The 18,640-nt window shown below is 38.3% G+C and overlaps 1 protein-coding gene across 6 annotated transcripts in view; it reads right to left on the reverse strand.

Annotated features, from left to right (window-relative positions):
- Positions 1 to 18,640, reverse strand: part of MRTFA (myocardin related transcription factor A) — a 216,482-nt gene that overhangs the window by 164,788 nt on the left and 33,054 nt on the right. For 3 of the 6 annotated variants that reach the window (XM_045465936.1, XM_045465934.1, XM_045465935.1), the window contains one exon: positions 15,445 to 15,506. The exons of the other annotated variants lie outside the window; for them this stretch is intronic. The gene's annotated coding sequence lies outside the window, so the exon portion shown is untranslated. Of the gene's footprint in view, positions 1 to 15,444; positions 15,507 to 18,640 lie in introns of those variants that run through there. 6 annotated transcript variants of the gene reach the window in all.

Below are 18,640 nucleotides of genomic sequence, written 5' to 3' on the forward strand. Positions count from 1 at the left end.
ACATGATTCAAATACCTGAGCCTTCTTTTGCCAATTTTCATAAGATTTTAACATGTGCTCCCAATAACCTGAAAGAAAACATAGTCACAGGACAGCTCACCAGCATCTCAGAAAAAGAGCTACAGTGTTTACTGAAGAACGAAATGTGTAATAAGGAAACCACAGTTCCCTATGTGATACCAGGGACCCAACTCACAAACAAGGCAGCCATAACTTTGGTAATCTTACCTTTTCTGGTGCTAAAATCTCCTGCAAACTGCCTTGGGATGAAACAGGAGGGTTTCCAACCCTCAAAGTAATGAATTCCTCAGCTTTACCTCTGGCTGAATTACACACACTCAAGGCACAAAACATAATACAAAGAGAATGCAGCGAGAAAATAGTCTTGCAACCCAAGGAGAGCATAGCAAAGCAGAGCCCAAAAAACTCTCTAAGTGGATCATACAATCGTGGCCACAGAGCATTTCACAGAAAGGGACTACACAGGAAGGGACTACTTACCTACATTTTTCCACTCCATGATGCTATATAATCATTTGTCATCTGCATAGCACTTTACGTGCCCAGACTATTTTATAATCACAATTCTGGAATTACCTATCACAATAATTGAGTTTGAGAGATTAAAATTTATTTTCCTTGGGGTGCCTAGGTGCCTCAGTCGGTTAAGCATACGACTCTTGATGTCAGATCAGGTCATGAGTCCAGGGTTATGGGATTGAGCCCCAAGTCAGGCTCCACACTGAGCATGGAACCTGATTAAGATTCTCTCTCTCTCCCTCTGCCCCCTCCCCCACTCATGCACGCATGCATGCGTTCTAATTCAATAAATAAATAAATAAATAAAATTTATTTTCCTTTTTCTAGGCATTCAGATTACAAGAGATAGCAGAAAAATCAAGGTGGCAAAGTAGAGAAAGAAGACTCTTCCTCTGTCTCAAAACCCTGTCAAAAAGATGGCAGAACTGCTGAATTTTAGGGTCTGAGGAAACCTAGAGCATTCAATGACTTCAGATAATGAAGAAACTAAAGTTCGAAAGAGTTATAAGCAATTGCTTCAATGTCACCAAATTAATTAGTGGCAAAGCCAAGAAGAGAACCCTGGCCTCCTGACTCCCAGTCAGCATTTCCATACTCCCATATTCCTTGTCTGAAAATAACTAATAAGGTAGGTGGCGAAGATTCTGGGCTGTTTGGTTCAACACACTATCTTGTCTTTTGTCTTTTGTTTGTTTGTTTATTTAAGTAGTCTCTATACCCAACGTGGGGCTCGAACTCACAACCTTCAGATTGAGAGTAGCAGGCTCTTCAATCTTTTAAAATGCCAAATCTTTCTTCATATTGGCTTGCCAAAAAAAAAAGTTTACAACAAAATCCAGAACAGCTATCATTTCTGCCAATCTGAAAGGAAGATTATTAGTTGAATAAAACAGGCCAGGTGATGCACTGGAATTAAAATGAATACAACAGGATTGAGGATAGCAAAGGACACAGAAATGAGAAGATTCTATTTAGGCCTCAATACTAATGAGCAAGAGAGTTCCATAATATAACTTGTTCTAAATATCTGAGGTCAATGATTACTACTGTAACTTTTAAATTTTTATTAAGGGGCACCTGGGTGGCTCAGTCAGTTAAACGCCCAACTTTGGCTCAGGTCATGATCTCACACTTTGTGGGTTCAAGCCCCATATCAGGCTCAGTGCTTACAGCTCAGAGCCTGGAGCCTACTTCAGATTCTGTGTCTCCCTCTCTCTCTGCCCCTCCCCCACTTCTGCTCGCGTGCTCTCTCTCTCTCTCTCTCAAAAATAATAAACATTTTTTAAACGTTTTAAATTTTTATTAAAACATTATATAAACTTTTTTTAATCACATAGGCTAGGGGTGCCTGAGTGGCTCAGTTGGTTAAGCATCTGGACTCTTGATTTAGCTCAGGTCGTGATCTCATGGTTCATGGGGGCGAGCCCCGAGTCAGGCTCCTCGCTGACAGTGTGAAGTCTGCTTGGGATTCTCTCTCTCTGCCCCTCCTTTGCGTGCACTTCTCCTTTGTTCTTAAAATAAATAAATAAACTTTAAAAAAATCACATAGGCCACATTTGTAACAAAAAACAACAGTCAGTAGGATACTATGATAGAAATAACATTTTTATTTTTATTTATTTATTTATTTATTTTCAACGTTTATTTATTTTTGGGACAGAGAGAAACAGAGCATGAACGGGGGAGGGGCAGAGAGAGAGGGAGTCACAGATCGGAAACAGGCTCCAGGCTCTGAGCCATCAGCCCAGAGCCCGACGCGGGGCTCGAACTCACGGACCGCGAGATCGTGACCTGGCTGAAGTCGGACGCTTAACCGACTGCGCCACCCAGGCGCCCCAGAAATAACATTTTTAAACCATCATTCAAACAGCAGAAAGGAAGACAGAGCTGAGTGGGACCAAAACATGAGAAGAAACCAGGAGTGCAATTAGGATGCTATCAGAAGTCCAAGAGAGATGTGAAGGTGGCTTAACCAAGGGCAGTAGTGGAGCACATAGTCAGAAATAGTCAGGCTTGGTTATTTCTGGGATGTAAAGATGGTTCAACATATGCAAAGCAATTAATACGATTAATACGACTACATTCACAGAATGAAGGATAAAAAGGATATCCTTTTTAAAAGGAATGAAGGATAAAAAATCAATAGATGCAGAAAAAGCATTTGATAAAATCCAACAGTCTTTCATGATAAAAACTCCTGACTAACTAAGAATACAAGGAAATTACCTCAACATAACAAATGCCATACACAAAAAGCCCATCATACTCAACAGTAAAATACTGAAGCTTTTCCAGTAAGAGCATGAACAAAGTAAGGATGCCCACTCTCATTACTTCTACTTAACATACTGGAAGTCCAAGCCAAAGCAATTAGGCAAGAGGAAATAAACAGCATCCAAATCAGAAAGGAAGAAGCAAAACTTGTCCCTATGTGCAGACACGTGATTTTTTGGTGTTGTTGTTTATTTATTGACTTTGAGAGAGGGAGGGAGGGAGGGAGGGAGAGAGAGTATGAGCAAGGGAGGAGCAGAGAGAGAGGATCCCAAGCAGGCTCCGTGCCACCAGCGCAGAGCCTAACTTGGGGCTCAAAACCCGTGAACCATGAGATCTTGACCTGAGCCGAAATCAAGAATCAGATGCTTAACCAACTGAGCCACCCAGGCACCCCAACATAACATGATCTTATAAACAGAAAATCCCAAGACTCTAAAAAAAAAAAAAAAAAAAAAATACTGTTAAAACTAGTAAATGGGGGGTGGGGGGCGGTGCCTGGATGGCTCAGTGGGTAAAGGATCAGACTCTTAATCTCAGCTCAGTCTTGATCTCAGTGTCATTAGTTCAAAGCTTTCGTTGGGCTCCGTGCTAGACTGGCATGAAGCCTACTTTAAAAAAAAAAAAAAAAAAAAAGAACTAAAAATTCAGTAAAGTTGCAGGATACAAAATCAACATACACTGGGGCACCTGGGTAACTCAGTTGGTTAAGCGCCCAACTTGAGATCGAGCCCCATGTTGGGTTCCTCACTGGGCATGGAGCCTGCTTAAGATTCTCTCCCTCTCCCTTTGCCCTTACCCTGCTCATATGCACGTGCTCACTCTCTCTCAAAAAAAATGAATAAAAAACAAACAAAAAAACAAAACAAAATCAACATATACTAACAAATGATCTAAGAAGGAAATTAGTGGGGTACCTGGGTGGCTCAGTTGGTTAAACGTCTGACTTCAGCTCGGGTCATGATCTCACGGTTCATAAGTTCAAGCCCTGTGTCAGGCTCTGTGCTGACAGCTCAGAGCCTGGAGCCTGTTTCAAAATCTGTGTCTCCCTCTCTCTCTCTGCCCCACCCCTGCTCACCCTCGGTCTCTATCAAAAATAAACATTAAAAAATAAATTAAAAAGGAAATTAGTAAAAGAATCCCACTTATGACAACATCAGAAATAAAATACTAAGGAATAAATTTAACTAAGGAGGTGAAAGACTTGTTCGCTGGAAACTATAAAATCTTGAAAGAAATTAAAGACACAAATGAATGCAAAGCTATCCATGTTTGTGAACTGGAATACTTAATACAATTAAAATGACTTAATATTGTTAAAATGTCCATACTACTGAACGCAATAACAGATTCAATGCAACTGCTACCAAAATCCCAATGGTATTCCTCAAAAACAGAAAAAAACAATCCTAATATCCATATAAAACACAAAAAACCCCAAACAGCCAAAACAATCTTGAAAAAGAACAAAGCTAGAAACGTTGTATTTCCTGATTTCAAGAAAACTAGATATCCACTTGCAAAAGAATGAATTTGGACCCTTATCTTACATCATACATAAAAATCAAATCAAAATGGATTAAAGACTTAAATGTAAAACCTGAAACTGTAAAACTCCTAGAAGAAAACATAGGAGAAAGCTCCATGACATTAGTCTTGGCAATGACTTCACACATATAATATCAAAAGCCTAGGTAACAAAAGGAAAAACAGATCAATGGGACTATACCAAACTAAAAAGGTCCTCTACAGGGGTGCCTGGGTAGCTTGGTCAGTTAAGCAGTTAAGCATTGGGCTCTCAGTTTTAGCTCAGGTCATTATCTCATGGTCTTAGGGGTTGGAGCCCTGAGTTGGTCTCTGCACTGGCAGCGTGGAGCCTGCTTGGAATTCTCTCTCTCACCCTCTCTCTGTGCCCCTCTCCCACTCACGCTGTTTCTGTCTCTCTCAAAATAAATAAACTTAAAAAAAAAAAAAACAATAAAAAGCTTCTGTAAAGCAAAGGAAACAATAGGGGGGAAAAGGCAAGCTACAGAATGAGAATAAAATATTTCTAAACAACATATCTGATAAGGGGTGAATGTCCAAAATATATTAGAAACTCCTACCACTCAATAGCAAATAAAACTAATAACCTAATTTAAAAATAGGCAAAGGACTGGGGCGCCTGGGTGGCTCAGTCAGTTAAGCGTCCAACTTCAGCTCAGGTCATGATTCACGGTTCGTGAGTTCGAGCCCTGCATCGGGCTCTGTGCTTACAGCTCAGAGCCTGGAGCCTGCTCTGGATTCTGTGTCTCCCTCTCACTCTGCCCCTCCCCCACTCGCTCGCACTCGCTCTCTCGCTCTCTCTCTCTCCCCCCCCAAAAATAAACACTAAAAAAAAAAAAAATTAATTAAAAAAAAAAAAAAGGCAAAGGACTTAATATACAATTCTCCAAAGAAGAATAGCCAACAGGTAAATGAAAAAATGCTCCAGGGGTGCCTGGGTGGCTCAGTCAGTTAAGTGTCCAACTACTGATTTCAGCTCAGGTCATGATCTCACCATGAGATCAAGCCCCAAGTCAGGCTCCATTCTGAGCATAGAGTCTACTTGGGATTCTGTCCCTACCTCTCTCCCTCTGCCCCTCTCTCCTTTGTGCATGCTCATGTTCCCCCTCTCCAAAAATAAAATAAAAATTAAAAATTAAAAGCAAGGAAGGAAGGAAGGAAAAAGAAAGGAAGGAGGGAAAGAAAGAGAAAGAAAAATGCTCCATACAAATGGGGAACAGGTAAATGAAAAAATGTCCAATGTCACTAATTATCAGGGAAATGCACATCAAAACCACAGTTATCACCTCATATCTGTTAGGATGTCTATTATCAAGCAAATAAAAGACAACAAATGTTAGCAAGGATGATAGCAAGAGAAACTGGAACACTTGTACACTGTTGGCAGGAATGCAAAATGGTAACCATCATGAAAAATGGCATGGAATTTCCTCAAAAAAATTAAAAATAAAACTACCGTTAAGATCCAGCAATCCCTTGGGGCGCCTGGGTGGCGCAGTCGGTTAAGCGCCCGACTTCAGCCAGGTCACGATCTCGCGGTCCGTGAGTTCGAGCCCCGCGTCGGGCTCTGGGCTGATGGCTCAGAGCCTGGAGCCTGTTTCCGATTCTGTGTCTCCCTCTCTCTCTGCCCCTCCCCCATTCATGCTCTGTCTCTCTCTGTCCCAAAAATAAATAAATGTTGAAAAAAAAAAAAATTTTTTAAAAAAAAAAAAGATCCAGCAATCCCACTTCTGGGTATTTTTCCAAAATAATTGAAGTCAGGATTTCAAAGATATAGTAGCATTACCAAATCAATGCAGTACTGTTCACAAAAGGCAAGGTGTGGAAACAACCTAATAGATCAATGGATAAAAAAATTTGGTATATACATACAGTGGAATATTATTTGACTTAAAAAAGAAAATCTTATATAAATATGCAACAACACAGATGAACCTTGAAGACACTATGCTAAGGAAAATAAACCAGTCACAGAAGGACAAATGCCACATGATTCTAGTTATGTGAGGTATCTAAACTGTCAAACTCGGGCACCTGACTGGCTCATTCAGAAGAGCATGTGACTCTTGATCTCAGGGTCATGAGTTCGAGCCCCACACTGAATGTAGACATTATTTAAAAAAATAAATAAATAACCTTGAAAAAATTGTCAAACTCACAGAAGAATAGAATGGTGGTTGCCAGGGACTAGGAAGAAGATTAAAGAGGAAGTTGCTAATCAATGGGTATAAAATTTCAGTTATGCAAGATGCGTAAGTTCTAGAAAGCTACGTACAACACTGTGTACATAGATAACATTACTGTACTGTACACTTAATCTGTTAGAGGGTGAATCGTATCTTAAGTGTTCTTATCATAATAAAATAAATCTTAAAAAAGAAAACTATCAATCACATTTGGAATATATTTTAAACCTTAGGCTAGTATCTCATGAACATATATCCTAAAGCAGTATTTTTCAAATTGCAATTTATAACACACTGGTCACATAATCAAATTAATAGACCAAGATTAACATTTTGCAATTAAATAAAACCGAAATTATCAGATTGTGCCACATGTAGTTAAGGGTTTTATTTCATAAAACTTTTTTGTTTCAGGTATCCATATACTTATCCATATAATTAGGTGCTAAAATAGAATGTCTATATGAGTCATAGCCAAAAAAGTTTGAGAAACACTGCCTGAAAGCTGAGAATACTTATCTTTCCTAAAATCTTTGTCAAAGTCCTACATTAGGCTCAAGTGAAACAAGCTACAACAAGTTTAATTACATTCCTTAATATAATCTTATTGATCTGCCCAAAAAATGCATCATTTGGTCTTCTGGGTGAAAAAACGGTAACAGTACAAACAATATTCAAGTGTTGCTGGAGTGCCAAGCACAAATTACGTTATTTCTACCCATCATGGAGATAGAAGACTACTAAAGAAATATAATGCTAACTTTCTTTAACCATTAAACAATTTTAACCATTCAATTACTCCTAATTTTAGGGATTAAATACCACCAATGCACATTCATAATAGAAACACTTTCTGAATTTTCAGGGAAATACCTTACTCTCCCAAATGGGAAAAAATGGCCTAATTCTCCTTTAAGAATACAGTATATATACTACAGCTCTGAAATATTCTTTCAAAAAACTTCCTGCCTTCAGCAATAATAATCTTTTTTAAATAACTAAGATAAAATAAAACTGTACCTACCAATTCACCAAGCCCTCAGGTTCAAGTATCTCAGTCTCTCAACAATGCTACTGGCATTTTGGGTGGATAATTCTTTGTTTTATTATCTGGTCACTGACCACTAAATGTCAGTGGTGTGTCTCCTCCCTCCCCAGAGTCACTGCAACAACCAAGTACTTTTCCAAATACCCTCTGAAGATTCGGTACCTCTGTCATTAAGCACCACTGAAAAATTTGGCCGATACTCTCCTTAGATCAACTGATGGCCACATAAATGAACTGTGGCCTCCAACACAGGGCAGAGATGTCAGCCCAGTGCCTTGAACTTAACTATTTCCAAGGTAGCATTAAGATCATATGATCTGAAGTAGAGAGAACACTTACCATTTTTTCCTGGCACAAGGCAGTCCCTGGGGGTTATTTTTAAAATGGTATGCAGCAAATGTAAACATCCAAGAAAAAAAAAGGTTAACATATGGATTCGACAAGTGTTCTTAGTTAAAAGTTTATCCACATTTTCCCCAAGTTTCGTGAAGAAAGGATAGGACAGAGAGAATTATAGAAGAAATGTGTAAGATTATTTCCTTGAACAAAGTCTACAAGTATATTTATATGTTTATGTACACATGTATAGGGCACAGATTTAAGGAAAAAGTCACTGAGTAATTAATATGTGACAAGTTTTGTCAGACTGAAAAGAATATACCACACTTACTAAAGATCTGTGACCAGACACAGTGGCAAATGCTTATTGGATCCATGCAGTGAGTTTATGAGGGTATTATTACTCCCCTTATTACACAGAGAAGAATATTGAGGTACAGAGAGGTTAAATAACCTGTTCAAGATCACCTAATGATTAAAGGGCTGAGCCAGGGTTCAAACCCAGATTAGTTCCAGAGCTCTCATGAAGAGCTGCATGGTTTCAAGGCACACAGAAAAAGACTGGAGAAGGCGATTTTAAAAGCAGGAAAAGAATTTGTCTGAAAACTATGAAAAATATTAATACTCCACTGAAGTGCAACTATGAAAAGGTTATCATCAAAAATTCCTACGACCCAAAAAAACTTCATTTTCATCCCAAGGCTCTACAGCAATCATTTAAACTCTGCACTTATAAAAGTTCACATTACAAAGAAGCTCAAATCAAATGAACTGCGAACTCCATTTCATACATATTGCCTTGCACATAATACTCAACTTTTAAACACTGTTAGCCAATTTAGTGTGTTGCTTAATACGCACTTCTATTGTGACAACCACACGGTACTTCTGCACAAGAGATATAAAAAAAAATCGGTATTACTCTAATCAATTATATATTACAAAGGGAAAAAGGCACCTATATAATCGGTAAATCTGGCAGACAGGAACTAACCAAATGTGAGTTTTAACATCACCATTAATGAAACTACCATCGTGGGCCTCCTGATGTTTAGCAGTAAGAAAGACAAAACATCCTGCCCACAATATTTATCCTGAAGCTACTCAAGAGGAAACAGATAAATTGAAATTGAATGGTAGTTTACAAAGCAACTCATCTCTCAAAACGTCAATGTCATGGAAAACACCGCTCCCTTCCTAAAACAGCATTTTAGGAACTGTTTTAGGGTAAGAGACAGTACAACTAAAGGCACTGTAATTCTTAACTGAATTCTAGATTCCAAAGCTTTAAAATAAGGTATAAAGGACATTATTAGGACTACAGAAATATATAATATAGACTGTGTATTAGAGGACAATATACAATATACCAATACTAAAGTTCCTGAATGTAACAGCTACACTATGGTGGTGTAGAAGCAATCTCCTTACTCTTTGGAAATAAATGCTGAGATATTTAGGAGTAAAGTGTCATGATATCTGCAAGTGATCCTTAAATGTTTCAGCAAAATTTCATATGTGTGCATGTATGTATGTACGTGTGTGTGTGCAAACAGAACACAAAAATGTGGCAGCATGTTCAAAATTGATAAATCTAGTCAAACGGGTATATGGGTGACCACAGTATCAGTCTTTAAACTATTCTCAAGGCTTAAATGTTATCAAAATAGGGGTGTCTGGGTGGCTCAGTCGGTTAAGCATCCGACTTTGGCTCAGATCATGATCTTGCAGTTCATGGGTTCAGGCTACACATCAGGCTCTGTGCTGACGGCATGGAGCCTGGATCCTGCTTAGGATTCTGGGTCTCCCTGTCTGTCTGTCTCTCCCCTGCTCATGTTCTGTCTGTCTGTCTCTCTCTCTCTCTCCCTCTCTCTCAAAAATAAATAAACATTAAAAAAAAAAATTTTTTTTAATGTTATCAAAATAACAGTTTGGGGCAGAAAACAGTCCAAGACACAAAACTCAGGAATCTTAATGTGAGTACTACCTAAAGGATTACGGAAGAGTAACAGGATCATTCTCTTTGGTAAAAGTAGGAAATGAATAGAGAAATGAATCAAGAAGCAGAAGTCATGGAGCAGGATAGGAATTCAGACCACTGTGACTCAAACCTCTGTCTTCCCTTCCTTATAACCCCAAGAACAAGCATACTATTAGCAGGAACCTCAACACTACCAGTTCTGCAGTAAAAGCTCTGAGTGCAGAAACAATGAATGTTCGTTCACTCATCCACCAACACTTATTAAATATCTAAGTGTCAAACTCCATGGCAGCAGCATAGCAGTGTAAATAAGAACACAGGCTCTGGACTCAGAATGTGCAGGTTCAAATACCAGCTCTTCCAAATTCCAGCTCTACCATTTGCTGTTTGCACAACTTTCAGCAAATGACTAAATCTCTCTGTGCTTTGCTATCTTCATTTTTAAAGAGAAGACAAGAACAGTGCCTAATATAAAGGGTTGTTGTAAAGATTACATGACATAACAAATGTAAAGTGATAGAGTATTGCCTGGCATTTAGATATTAAACAACCCACTAGATCCTAGCTACTTTTCTGTGTTATCATCGTTAGGCCTAGAGATACAGAATAAAGAAGATATGGTGCCTTCCTTCAGGGTTTTGCAGTCTACCTGGGAAAAAAACAAGAATCAACATCCAGAGAACAGCATGATAAGCATTATGGTAAAGGTATTGTAAGAGCCGAGAAAAGGAGTATTTGAATTAAACAAAGGTAATAAAGTCAACCACAAATGGGTCCAGAGCTGATTTCTAAAGAGTAACTAGTTATTTCCCATGCAAAGAAAATGATTAACCATTCGAGACAATGATAGAAGCATGAAAATCTTAATGGGAAAAAGCATGGTATCAGTTGAGGTTAAGTGAACAAGAATGAAAAGTATGGCAGGAAAAATGTAAAGGCAGGCAGGAGCCAGATCATAAATAGACTGTGTGATAGGCTGACTTTGGACTTTTTCCGGAAAGCTATGAGGAGCGACTGAAAACACAGAAGTAGAGATATGAAGTGATTAAATCTCCATGTCAGAAAGATAACTTGGATAGCAAAGTGAAAGGCATATTAAAGAGGTGGTAAGTCCAGTTAGAATTCTACTGCAGTAAGACAGAGGGATAAAAATATATAGGCTTCAACCCTCAGGTATATACCTAAGAAACAGGAAAACATGCATCCACACAAAAACTTGTACACAAATGGTCATAGTGGCATTATTCATAATAGCCAAAGAATAGAAACAACCCAAATGACCACTAACTGATACATGGATTTCTAAAATGCGGTTTATCCATACAATGGAATATTATCCATCCTTAAAAAGGAATGAAGTACTGATAAATGCTACAACTCATAGATGAACCTTGAAAACATTATGCTAAATGAAAGAAGCCAATAACAAAAGAGTACATATTGTAGGATTCCATTTATATGAAATGTCTAGAACAGGCAAACCCACAGAGACAGGAAGCTCTAGAGGGAAGCCAGCTGCTATATCATGACAACACTCAAGCAGTCCTATGTAGAGGTCGATCTGGTAAGAAACTTGGGCCTCCAGCCAATAAATAGCCAGTGAGAAACTGAGGCCTTCTGCCACAGCCGTGTGAATAAGCCATCTCAGAAACCGATCCTCCAGTCCCAGTCAAGCCTTCAGATGACCAGAGCCCTAGCAAATATGAGCACAACCTCAGAGTCAGAATCACTTAGTTAAGCTGCTCCCAGATTCCTGAGCCACAGAGACTGTATGAGATAATGTTTATTATTATTTTAAATTGCTGAGTTTTAGGATAGTTTGCTATGTTGAAATTGATAACAAATATACCAAAAACTTTTCAAAGTTCAGGGTGCCTGGCCAGCTCAGTCAGTAGAGCGTGTGACTCTTGATCTCAGGGTTGTAAGTTCGAGCCCCACACTGAGTTCAGAGATTTCTTAAAAATAAAATCTTAAAAAAAAAAAAAAAGTTTAAAAGTTCAGATGTATTAGAGTATTTATCTACCTTATTTAAAGCATCTGAACACTCACGTACAGAGCAGATGTCTCCAAATTAGCAAATATCTCATCTATATACACAAAGAGAAATAAACAGGTAAATGATTTCCTTTAAAAACAAGTAACAGGGATGCCTAGGTGGCTCAGTCAGTTGAGTGCCCAACTCTTGATTTTGACTCAGGTCGTGGGATCAAGCCCCACGTCAGGCTCTGTGCTGAGAATGGAGCCTGCTTAAGATTCTCTCTCTCTCCCTCTGCCCCTCTCTCCCGCTCATCCTCTAAAAAAATAAAAATAATTTAAAAAAAAAAAGAAATAAAAATAAAAACAAATAACAAATAACAAATGGAGTGAAAAGGAAACCAAAAATAATACAAGAGCTTTTACTGAAAGGCCTGAAGCATTACAGAATAGTCTTTCAAGGAAAAAATAAGTAACACTTCATATAAAAGCTAAAGCCCTTCTTTTCAAGAAAGATTACACTTTTGAATGCCTGGGTGGCTTAGTCAGTTGAGCATCCGACTTCAGTTCAGGCCATGATCTCACGGTTTGTGAGTTCGAGCCCCATATCAGGTTTGCTGCTGCAGTGCACAGCCTGCTTTGGATCCTCTGTTCCCCTCTCTCTGCCCTTCCCCTGCTTGTGCTCTCTTTCCCAAAAATAAAACATTAAAAAAAAAAAACAAAAAAAAGAAATGAAACAAACAAAAAGTAAAGAAAGTTCACACTTTTAAAAAGTGGTAAGAAAATAGAAGAAAAGTGACAAAAGGGTAGTATGTTTGACCTGTAATAAGCAACTAATATAAAAATAAAGGGAAAATAAACAATGGGAAACTTTGTAGGAAAAAGATTAAATCTGATGCAGAACTTAACAAAATCTGTAGATGATGTCAAGCTAAAAAGTAGTGTTTACAAGGGATCTTCTGGGGGAGCTGGAAATGTAACACTGGAATCTAATAAGGATTGCATAACTCTACAAATTTAATAAAAATCATTGACTTGTACACTTCAAACAGGCGAGTTTTGCAGTATATAAATTATACATAAATAAAGCTGTTTTTTAAAAAGCGGTATTTGTTTGCTGAAGCAAGAAGGAAGAATTACATACTAGACTTTCTCTGATTGAAGAAAGGAAGCAGCCAAGAGAAAAAATACAATTCATTCTACAGACAGGAAAATAAAAATGATGATTAATGAAATATTAATATTTCCATTTCAGCCCAATAAAGGACAGTACTGTGTCAACTGCTAAGACCATAAAAGCTTAACTATCTTAAGAGTAGAAAGACAATATATCTGGATATGTTAAATGTAGAATAAGGAGAAGGAATACTCCAACTTAACTTCCTATCATCTAGGAGACAGGTAACAATTTATTTTGATCCCACATTATTGCATATGCCTGAGATGTAGAGATGGTACCTCCTATCAGAGGAGAATTTCAAAAGGAAACTTAAAAAAAAAGAAAATCAAATCTAGAATTATCTTAAAAGAATGTGGGACAATTTCTTTACCAGCGTGATGACAACAGTCAATTCCCTCAGCCAGCAAAACAAAACATCCAAATGGGGGATTTTTTTGGTATTTTTGGAGATTAATTTGCATGGCTTCAGGGACTTTTGCAGAAGTTTCCCAAGATGGCAGCACTGTATTTTACTTACTCGTTTTCAACTACAGAGACCAAGCAAAACTGCACCTATAAACAACCCCAATTCACATTTGCTTTGAGCTATGAAAATATTAACCTACTCTGACCTCCCCTGCACCAACTTCAGCAAAGCCTGGGTCAAGAGTCTCAACTTCCCAAAACAGCACAGGTGTCTCTAATTTCAGGCCTGCTAGTCTCCTTTCTGCCTCTGGCTAAATCAGTAGCAAGTCTGTTTTTATTTTCTAAATAAAAACAAAAACAAAAAGACTCTACTAACTCATGTAGGTATTTTCTTTTTTTCCTTTATAAAAGAATGTTCTAGCAGACAAATGAAGTAACATGCGTCAATATAGAATTCTCTTTCTTCTAAATGGCTTTAATAAAGGTCAAACAGTTCAAGGTGGTGATACCCACAATGTTATCTACTTAGACTTGAAAAAGTGTAATATCAGTGAACTTTAGATATTTCAATATAAGAACATAACTGAAAATTTACAGTAACGTGCCTAATCCTTAATAGGTGTTCAGGAAATTTTAAGTTTCTTTCCTTTCCATTAATTTCTTTCATTTCCACTTATTCTTACAGTATTTCCATGAAATAGTTCCTGTTCATTACCACCCCAATAAAAAGCAGGAAAACAGAAAGAAGATAATTTCCTGACTGACCACACAGACCAGACCCCAACATTCAGGCCACCAGATGACAAAGAAAAGGATTCATCTGGGAAAGTTAAACTTTCATCTGCCCTCCCCACCTCCCTTCCGAGGCAGCAGGGTCAATTCCAAGGACCATGCTCCTTTTGCTACAGAAAGTAATTCAATGGGGCACCTGACTGGCTTGGCTGGTAGAGTGTGTGACTCTTGATCTCAGGGCCATGAGTTCGAGCCCCACATTGGGCATAAAGCTTACTTAGAAAAATAAATAAAGTATCTCAACAGTTTTTCCTTGTAGCAATATATTTATGATTACTGTTCTTTGTGACTGAGAGAAAGCAGTCTCAAGAATTTCTGCTGTCCTATGTGCAGGTGCAACAAGAGCCCACGGTTGTCATCAACCTGTAGAACCCTATACACAAGGTGACAGGATTCCTAGTTGGGAGGATTGCAGGGAAGAGTGTCATTATTGTTTCTGGCTATCAAGTTCATTCTCTGAGCAATCCGAGTTTCCTGTACCAATGAGCAATGAGATCTCCACATACCTAAGACCACAGGAAACTAGAACTATATGAACTAGCACTACCTTACCTTGACAGGAAATGTTCTGACAGAAATAGGTTTGCAGAGCTGTGTGAAGCTGCCATCCATAGCTTTTTATGGGCATCTGACACAAGACAGATATAGGAGCCAAAGCCATATCTAAGTATACTTTTGTTTAGCCCAGAGCTTAAGATAGGAACACAAGCATGCTGTGTCAAATCAAACTCTACTGGTTACAGATAGACAGATTCTATCATCAGTAACAAAATTTATTGTTGCCATGATGGCCTGGCTACTGTCAAAACAGGCCCTTTGTTGCATTTAGTCTACCATTCATATTAAGCTAGTGAACGTTAGAGTGACCAGAAGAATTAGCTAGCCTGTCACTACCCATTACCCCAAGCTGGTTTACATAATGGCTCTAATATAAGAACTTCTGCCCTCCAAGGATTGGATTGTGGTTTGTACATGCATGTGCGTGAATTCGATATATTCTAACAAAATACTAGATGTAATCCACAACATTAGATAAACAACAATGACAGACCATCATGGGTCTATGATAGGTGCGTCACTACACAACAATCAAATCTGATCTATTCTAGTTCAGCAGAACTGAAAATACTAACAAACCAGCTTAGGAAAGGAGACAGAAAAAATAAATAAACCTGCGACCTACCTTGTTTACAACTCCCACAGACAGATGAAATTCAATTCCATGCCAACCATACCCCTCGATCACTAAAACACAAACAGAAAAACAAAAGTTCATGCAATAGAAGCAGTTCTTCCAGTTCCTAAAGGGCATTTGCTTTCAAAGGTATGAAGCTGTTAATCTCCTTTCTATCCTCTTCATGCCTACAACAGTGGTTGAGCTCTGTCACTGGCAAAAAGGCCCAGATAGCTGGAGTTAAATAATAGGTAACACTTGATTGAGCACTTACTATATATGCTAGGTACTGTTCTAAGTGCTTAAACATACTAATTAATTTAATCCTCAACAACCCTATGGGATACTCTTATTAACTCATTTTACATCCAAATCACAACTGACCTGTATCTCTTAAAATTGCTCTTACTGGTGTTAAGAAATGCCTTTTAGGGGGCGCCTGGGTGGCGCAGTCAGTTAAGCGCCCGACTTCAGCCAGGTCACGATCTCGCAGTCCGTGAGTTCGAGCCCCGCGTCAGGCTCTGGGCTGATGGCTCAGAGCCTGGAGCCTGCTTCCGATTCTGTGTCTCCCTCTCTCTCTGACCCTCCCCCGTTCATGCTCTGTCTCTCTCTGTCCCAAAAATAAATAAACGTTGAAAAAAAAAAAAAAAAAAGAAATGCCTTTTAGGGGCACCTGGGTGGCTCAGTCAGTTGAGCATCCAACTCTTGATTTCTACTCAGGCCATGATCTCACAGTTTGTGAGATCGAGCCCCATGTCAGGCTCTGTGCTGACAGAGTGGAGCCTCTTTAGAATTCTCTCTCTCCCTCTCTCCCTCTCTCCCCGTCCCCTGCTAGTGCTCTCTCTCCCCCTCTCAAAATAAATAAATAAACACTAAAAAAAAAAAAAAAAAAAAAAAAAAAGAAAGGAATGTCTTTTAAATAAATTTGGTGATCTCAAGCACTGCAGCTGGGCTATCTCAATAGTTGATACATCTACAAATGTTCCATATTCATCCCTTATGGACTTCTTGATTCTCCACAATGTGCTGAGCACTATACCAAGTGCTAAAGAGGATTCATCATCTGCCCTTAAGGAGAAACTAGTTGGGAAGATCAGAATATACTACAAGAAATGGCTCAAGAAATGCATTCCCCTTTTATAAGGTACACTCTTTTGTACAATCATTCAGTAAAAATAATCAATAAGCTTTGAGAAAAGGGGATAAAAGCTACACATAAAAGCTGCCCTGAAGCTGGACTTTTAAAAACAGGTACATTGGCAAAGAGGGGAGAAAGGCTTTTCAGGCAAGGAAATGAGAACAAAAACATGGTGCCAGGGACAGACGCTGTGAATCTGAGGTCCTTCATAACCTGATTCCACCCAGCCACTGATCCCGCTCCTCTTCCTCATTAGCCATACGGAATGCCTTACTTCTGGGATATGCAATCTTTGATAGTTCCATTGTTTTCCTACTACATACAATGTTCTTCCCTGCTTTTCCTTGGTAGGTAACATTACCTAATCCTAGTATACAGTAGGCACTCAATAAAATATAGCCAGTTAGAAATAATTTTTATTATTAAAGATACAACTGAAACATTTTTCTAAAGCCTTTTCAATTCCCCAGAGTTAATCTACTTGCCTCTCTACCATACGCACATGGCATTTGTCCATTTTTCTTTTTTTTTTTTTTGTATTGGTTTATTTTTTTTTAATTTTTTTCATATATGAAATTTATTGTCAAATTGGTTTCCACACAACACCCAGTGCTCATCCCAAAAGGTGCCCTCCTCGATACCCATCACCCACCCTCCCCTCCCTCCCACCCCCCATCAACCCTCAGTTTGTTCTCAGTTTTTAAGAGTCTCTTATGCTTCGTCTCTCTCCCACTCTAACCTCTACCATTTTTCTATTAGAGTGATAAAACATTTTATTGTCCTACATTTCTTTTTCTTTTTCTCTTACTTTTCTGAACAGGAATCATCTTTCATACCACTTGACAAGCCCTAAGACCTAACACAGTATCTGGTACATAACAGGTGTCCATTATATACTTGTTGACTGAAATACCAATTGACCCAAATTTACAAAATAACAGGATTCCTCTAAAATTGTTAGCTCCTTTAGCACACTTAAACAATTCCGTTTGTCAAAATCTAATGCATTTTTACATTTTCATACATATGTCTGCTACACAATTATGCCAACAATTCATGTACAAAACAAAAAGTCAAAGTGGATTCACTACAAACTACCAGGCTCATTAGTTTTTGCTGGACAACAAAATGAGGTCCTCATTCATGCCAACTGAGACAGAAGAAATTAATCGAATTGATAATTTAGATATTGTGGCTGGTGACCTTTCTCACTGAAATAGTGCTACAGCTTTGTGTACAGTCTGTATTTTAAATAGGTATTTATATTGGCTTTAGTCATGGATCATAGAAGTTACAAATTTAGAAGTCCAATCATAAATCCAAGATTTATTTATAGAAACTTTCCATATGGTAGGAGTTTAAGAAGTAAAACAGCAGCCTTTTTGCCTGCCGAAAGCAGAGGTTAGCAGAGCGTCAAAGGAATAAACCCGCTCCTGACTCTGCTCTTGGCACTGTTTAAAGCAGAGGAAGAAATGTGCAGGGCAAGCAAGAGCCTCACTGAAAATCAGTCACCCAGGGCAACAGGCATTTTGAATGTCTGTGCTATTCAAGGCTTAAATATTAATTTTATACATGCCCCTGTTCATTTAAAGCACAACACGTGGCTTGGAACTTAAAAAATGTCCTAATGTGCTAGTTTGTCACATATTAATGGAGTCGGCCAGGTTTTAACATGCCAAGATTAAAATACTCTCTAGATCATTATGCAAAGGTATGAACGCAATCCTTTATTCTCAGGAAAAGGCACTCAGGGGAGAAAGACTCAAGCAGTATCATTTCAATAGAAGCCGTAACAGAAAAAGTCAACTCCTACATAGTAATGAATTATCTTTTAAAAAGATATGAATAGAAATAAAAGATAATGACCACTTACAATTATTAATATCAAAATGAGATCTAGGATTTTTAGTTCAAAGTTGTCAGAGAATGTATTTTGAAACTGATTTCTACACGAGAGCATAAAAAATGTTGTGCTGGTCATCCACTGACTAAGCCCCTTTAGAATCCAAGTCTTATGTTATACTGAAATGACTTATATTTTTATGTGAACAGTATTATAAGCAAAGT

Source organism: Leopardus geoffroyi, chromosome B4 (assembly GCF_018350155.1).
Source record: "Leopardus geoffroyi isolate Oge1 chromosome B4, O.geoffroyi_Oge1_pat1.0, whole genome shotgun sequence".
In the NCBI taxonomy this organism is placed as follows: domain Eukaryota; kingdom Metazoa; phylum Chordata; class Mammalia; order Carnivora; family Felidae; genus Leopardus; species Leopardus geoffroyi.